The 5,843-nt window shown below is 46.1% G+C and overlaps 1 long non-coding RNA gene across 1 annotated transcript; it reads right to left on the reverse strand.

The window, feature by feature from the left end:
* Positions 1–537: 537 nt before the first annotated feature.
* Positions 538–5,077, reverse strand: LOC308189270. The gene is made up of 3 exons (XR_013946226.1): positions 4,951–5,077; positions 3,781–4,135; positions 538–2,666 (listed from the first exon to the last, which is right to left on the reverse strand). It is a non-coding gene; the product is annotated as an uncharacterized lncRNA (long non-coding RNA).
* Between the last annotated feature and the right edge of the window lie 766 nt (positions 5,078–5,843).

Genomic DNA, 5,843 nt, shown 5'->3' on the forward strand with positions numbered 1-5,843 from the left:
CTTTGGGTGCATTCCCAGGAGATCAGCACAGAGGGTGACCCTCGGGTCAGGCTTTGGGGTGGCGGCTGTTATATGGTTGTAGTGCTGCTATGGGCGCTATGGGGCACAGGCAGGATGGAGCAGAGCTGGCTGCACCCCTGGCAGCTTTGCAGCATACAGCAACTGTGTTTTTCTGCATGTTGATTGCCCTGCAGTTAGCGGTGATGCAGCCCTTTTAGCGCCAGCATGCTCATGGCTACAGCACAGTGAGGTCTGGCCCTGGTCATGGAAGCAGCCTGGTGTAGGGTCGTATCCATCAACACGGGCTTTGAGCGAAGGAAGCATCCGTTTGTCCTCTCTCTGGACAGAGGTTGATGTCTATTAGCCTTAACTTTTCAGCTCTTCTTCTTTCTGTATAAGACAGGATATCCCAGCTGTCCCAGCTCTGGTGTGTGTTCAGGAAGAAGTTGGTTTAAAAACTGCAGAACTCTTTATAAGGACTTAGACGGCAATTCCTCGATTACTCCTGAAAGAAGGAAGTAAAAAGAGGTTACACGAGGTGTGGGCAAACCTCAGGGCACACGATTCTAAACAAATTCAAAACTTTAAAATTAAATATGCTAATTTGGGTGATGCTGATCCATGGGTGTAATGAAGAGGCTTACTCAACTTGATTTGGTTTGAATAAAGATGGATTTGTGGTGTTTCAAATTCTGGTCCATAGATGTGTTAAGTCAAACGCAGTCAGTTAAGTGTAGAGAACCAGTGTGGCTGCAGATGCCCAGGGATGGCGGAGATGAGCAACGAGCTTACATTTTGGCAGATCTGGGAGGTGACCACAAGGCTGAACTCACTTCAGCATAAACAGACAAGTGAAATAAGGCAGTATTGGGTTCTGCAGGCAACTCAGGGACCCACTTATCTTTTATCTGTAGAATTTAATTTCTGTTTGTAGAAGAATGGGTGGATGTTATGCAACGTTTCTCTAAAACTCCAGCTGCAGACAACAAACCACATCTGGCCCATAAAATAACAATGAAATTATCTGAAAGCTGTACTGTTCTTAAAAGCAGCTAGAAGTACATGTTCAAATATCTTCCTGGAAGAGAACATATCCAATTTGTCAGATGATAATGCATAAGCTTAGAAGGAGGAAAAAATTAAGTCAAAAGAAATATGGCACATCAGGGAGTTCAAATAAAGAAGAGGTTCCTCTCCACCAAACCTCTGCGGGCTTGCAAGGCATAAATTACACAAACAGCATTTAAAAACAGGAATGTGAAATTCAAAGAGCAGAATTAAAAGCTCTGTTCGTGTTCCAGCCATGCAGCAAGTGTGCGGCAGATGTCGGAGGCCGGCGGGTGAGAAATGCCGCGGTCTGGCTGCACGGCGGGCAGCGTGTCCCCTGGGCGCGCAGGGGAAGGCGGGTCGGTAGCACGCACACGGGCACCTACGTAAAGCCCATGAGAAGAGGCAGTGCTGCACATCTGGCCGGGAGGCTTTAACATTTGTGCTCTGTGGTGAAGCTGCTGTCACCCGCGGGGCTGGCGGTGCCAGGAGGCTGTCACACGGCATCACGGTGATGTCCCATCCTTGCTCCTCGCCCTCGCTGGCGCTGAGCTGTCGGTGCACCACGAGGCTCCCTGCTGTGCTGCACAAGGGAGCAGTCTTCCCAACCACAGCTGACATCTGGGCCGGGAGGACAAGCCCCATTTTTGTGGCCTGTTGTGCCCTATTTGGGTGAAAACGCCTCACTTCGTTTCCATGACCCTGTTTTCTTTGGCTCGCTGTGCGCTCCTTGCCCCCTGTGAGCCAAAGACAAGAGGGAGCAACAAACGTAGAAATAGCATGTTGGAACAGCTTGGCTGAGGGAGCTGTCAAAAGACTATTGATTCCTTTCTTTGTTTGTGTGTTTAAGGTGGTTTCTGCAGCTACGCTTTGATAACGTTCTTAAAATGTGTCAGCTGTGGCACGCTAAGTGGTAGAAAACCAACCTGCCGCCTCCGCTCCCCGCAGCGGGAGAAGCGCGGTGCCACGGCTGCACGGAGCCCTTCCTGCAGTTGTTCTTAATTTAAATATTTGTATCTCCCAAACGATGCAAACGCATCAGTCAGTACCACACACACGGTTCCCAGCCGAATGCAAGACTGAATGCAAACTGAAGGCCTTACTGGCAGCCCCAACAAGCGGGTATTTCAAGCGGGTCTGCAGGCTTAAAATCAAGGAGTGGAGCCTCGTTGAAACAAACTCCCCTTTACTTCATCCCAGCCATCCAAACTGGTCTTGCCATGACAGCAAATGGCAGGCTCGCCTAACCCGGGTGGGATGGGATGGGACGAGAGGTGTCTGTCACCTGGGAGCTGGAGCTAGAGCAGAGCATCCTTGTCTGCCCAGCCTGCACCTCACTCCTTGGGGTGGTCGAGAGCCCGAGCTGAGCCCCACGGTGTGGCGTGCTGCCTGCCCCCATCCTGGTGCTGACAAGGCTATTAAAAACTTTGTTTACATACACGTTAATTAATAAGAAAACTACAAAGTTTTGGGAGTCCCACACTGCAAGAGCAAAGCATGGGAAGGCAGGCGCAAAATACCCTGTGTTGTGTCAGTGGCAGCTGCGGCTCCATCTCCATGGCTGGGTGATAGATGAGAGGAATTCACAATGCTCTCCCCACTCCCTTGGAAGATGTATCCTATAGAATGAGAATAGACACGCTGAATTATTGAGAGCCAGCCCCTTTGCCTATGAAAATGGTATGGTGTCATGTTAAATACACTGTATTAATAGGTCAATTAGAGGCCTATTTTGAGTTAATGGAATTAGTTCTTTTTTTTTATTTTACATTTCAAATGCAATCTTTCAAGTTGTACTGAAGATTGAAAGAACAGAAAATAGAGGAAACCAGCTAAAGGCAATTAATGCCTGCAGAATGCCTGAGAGCAATGCCAGCGGCTGAGAAGGTGCGATGGGAGCAGTGCTCAGCTGGGAGCATCCTTCTCTTCCTATCTACATCAACTCCCCCGTGTCTAAGTGGGAAATGCTATTTTTTCAGCCCATTCTCTATATCTGAGGAGATCTTAAAACAAGGAAAAATATGCTTGGGCCCTGGCTCCCAGCCACAGCCCTAATTTCACTGACTCTTATATCACTTTCTTTAATTCCTATTTGGTTCGGTGTAAATTGAGTATATACAGAAGTAGGGAGCGCAGTATTGCAACTGGTCAGGGTAGAATTATTGCATTAGTCACCGAACAGTCGTTCAGCCACGGCTTTGTGTTGGAATAGGCTCTGAAGGGAAAGAGCTCCTCTGCTCTTCAAAGGATTTGCTGCCCTGTGATGGCCCTGAAATATTAATGCATACGAAATTTGACCCCCTGTGTTACAAAAGAGGAGAAGACTGCAGAAGGGGAACCTCTGAGCAAGCCACGCTCACCTGCCTCTACAGCTGGGGCCAAAGGACCAGCGAGGAAGTGAGGCCCCAGGAGACTTTAGGGTCCTGAAGTGCCTGGCGAGAGGGCAGCTCGCGCTCCCCGAGCACGACGCCATCACTGCAGGACCCGTGCTGCGTGCCCCACGCTGCCCTCGGAGCGGCAGCACCACAGTTTGGCCCCTGCCGCAGAGCAGGGCCCAGCTCCTCCTGCTTCACCTTGCCTGCTTTTTAGAAACCCTTCAGGTTCCTACCCTTCAGGTTTCTAAAATGCATCGGGCCGACGGTTTCTTTTATTTTGGTGGCTTGCTCCCTGCAGAGCCTATTATCAGTAGCTAACGAAGAAAAACATCAAACCCTAAGCAACAGCAACACTCACACAATGGCAATTTGGAAACTTCCTTGGGCGTAAGATTAAGCATCGTGCAATTCCAGCTGGATGAAGCGGGTAACTGGTTCTGCCTGCAGCTGCTGGGGCTGGAGGTGGATGTCAGTGTTAGCAGGAGATGTCATCGGGGGCTCGGCGTCGCTGCGCCTGCAAGTCCCGCTGGCGCGTGCCGCTCCTGCTGCAGCCAGATCCTGCACCGGAGAGACGCCGCAAGCAAACCTCCCCTCCCGGCGGGGGGATTCCTGTAAGCCAGGCCACAACACCGCCCGTTTCCTGGCACTTTCTGTCTCTTGATCTTATTCCGCTGATTTTCCTTTACGAGCAAGAAGGAAAAAAGCTGGGAAAGCTGTGGAAAAGAGAAAGGAGAAATAGGTCGTGCTAGAAATTCTGAAACCTCAGCAAAGCTCTTGTTTAAAGTGATTAATTCAGTGACCTCTGACCACAAGGCAGACCTTCAATTTGCCAGCAGAGGATAAAAGAGTCAAGATGTGAATGAGTAAAGCAGGGATGAAGGGTGAGTTAATCCAGTAACTGTGAAAGAACACTGGAAATAAAAATACTCGATATGTATTCTTCCTCTCTTTAGCCCTTCTGTTATATGCTGTTTATTTCTGGATATGCCAGAATATCAGGAACATTTATATTCTTTTTGATCCGCACTGTTTGATCCAGATCCAGCCAGCAGAGCAGCCTGATTCTCTTAATGCTATTAAGTAGCACAGTCTGCATTTATTTATTTCTTAGAAAGGGAATAAAGTAAAGCACTTGCAAAATGTCAGAGGGTTGAAAGAAAATGAGGTACTCCAGCAGCTTGTAACAATTCCATACTTGCAGAGGTTTCTCACACTAAAATATACATTTCTGTGATTGAAAGAGACAAACTTGTTAATGACATTGAACACTTTTGCCTGGATTCCCTGCAAAACTCGCTTGCAGAATATAATCTCTCATCTATAGTTATAAGCCTTTAAGCTGCTTATACTATTTTTATTCTAAATTCACCTTTCATCTGGTTACTCTCCAACAATTCAAACCAACTTTACACTTGGAAGTTGCCTTGTAGTTTCTAGTTAACACCATTAAAAAGTGAGAAAGTAGCACGGAAATACAGCATTGTAATGTGCATATTTTTGCTGCTGGACTATAAAACAGATATCTTACCCGTAGCACCTGATATCCTTAATATGATAGCTTTGATTGTACCATTTTCTCCCAAATTGAAATGAAGATGTGAGAAACCGATTTTTAAAATGCTGCCATCCAGCACAAATGGCATAGAAACTCTTCCATACATCGGCTGCTTATTTATGCCAGTAGCTCTTTAAAATTGGAGAAAGAGACCTTGGAGAAACGTAAAACACCTGATTGGTACCGCCTATAGTCCATTACTTAGTTAAGGTTCAAGCACTAAAGGTTCACACTTGAACAATTTTCCACATTCGTGTGTGGTTTAGGTTCCATTTCACAGCGGCAAAACATCAAGCTATTACCGATTATTTGATTTTACTGTAAGGAATAAAAGAAATGAAGATAAAATGTATAATAAACACCTTGTCTTCACAGCATCATAAATGTTTTAAGTTTCAACCAATATTAGACCAATCCTTTCCTCAAAGAGAAAAACATTTCTTTAAAGTGTGCATTAACTCTTGTTTCTTAAGTGCTGCATTTGCTTTACGGTTCTCAAAAAGAAATCCAGAGAAAACCAATAATTCTGTTTATGTCTGCACAGCAAAACTACCATTTGAGTTGCCTTTGATTAAATCATTATCTACTTTCTGCTGCTTTATTCCCCCTGGAGACATAAGAAGACATTAGTAGCAGAGATCAAGTTGTTGAGAGGCCAAGGAACAAAAACAGGAGATTATTTATGTTCAGCAGACCGGTAAAAGATTGGAAAACGAAGTAATTATTTTAAATAGAAAGAGATTTCCATCATTACCAAGATGAGCGATGCTATTCTCACTGCTACCCTGTTTTCTTTTCCATGGCTTAGACTCCCACTGAGAGGTTAAAAATCAGCTGAAGAAGTGGCAGGAAGGTAACTAATATTA

This window comes from Anser brachyrhynchus (genome assembly GCF_964034855.1).
Source record: "Anser brachyrhynchus genome assembly, chromosome: 2".
Classification (NCBI taxonomy): Eukaryota; Metazoa; Chordata; class Aves; order Anseriformes; family Anatidae; genus Anser; species Anser brachyrhynchus.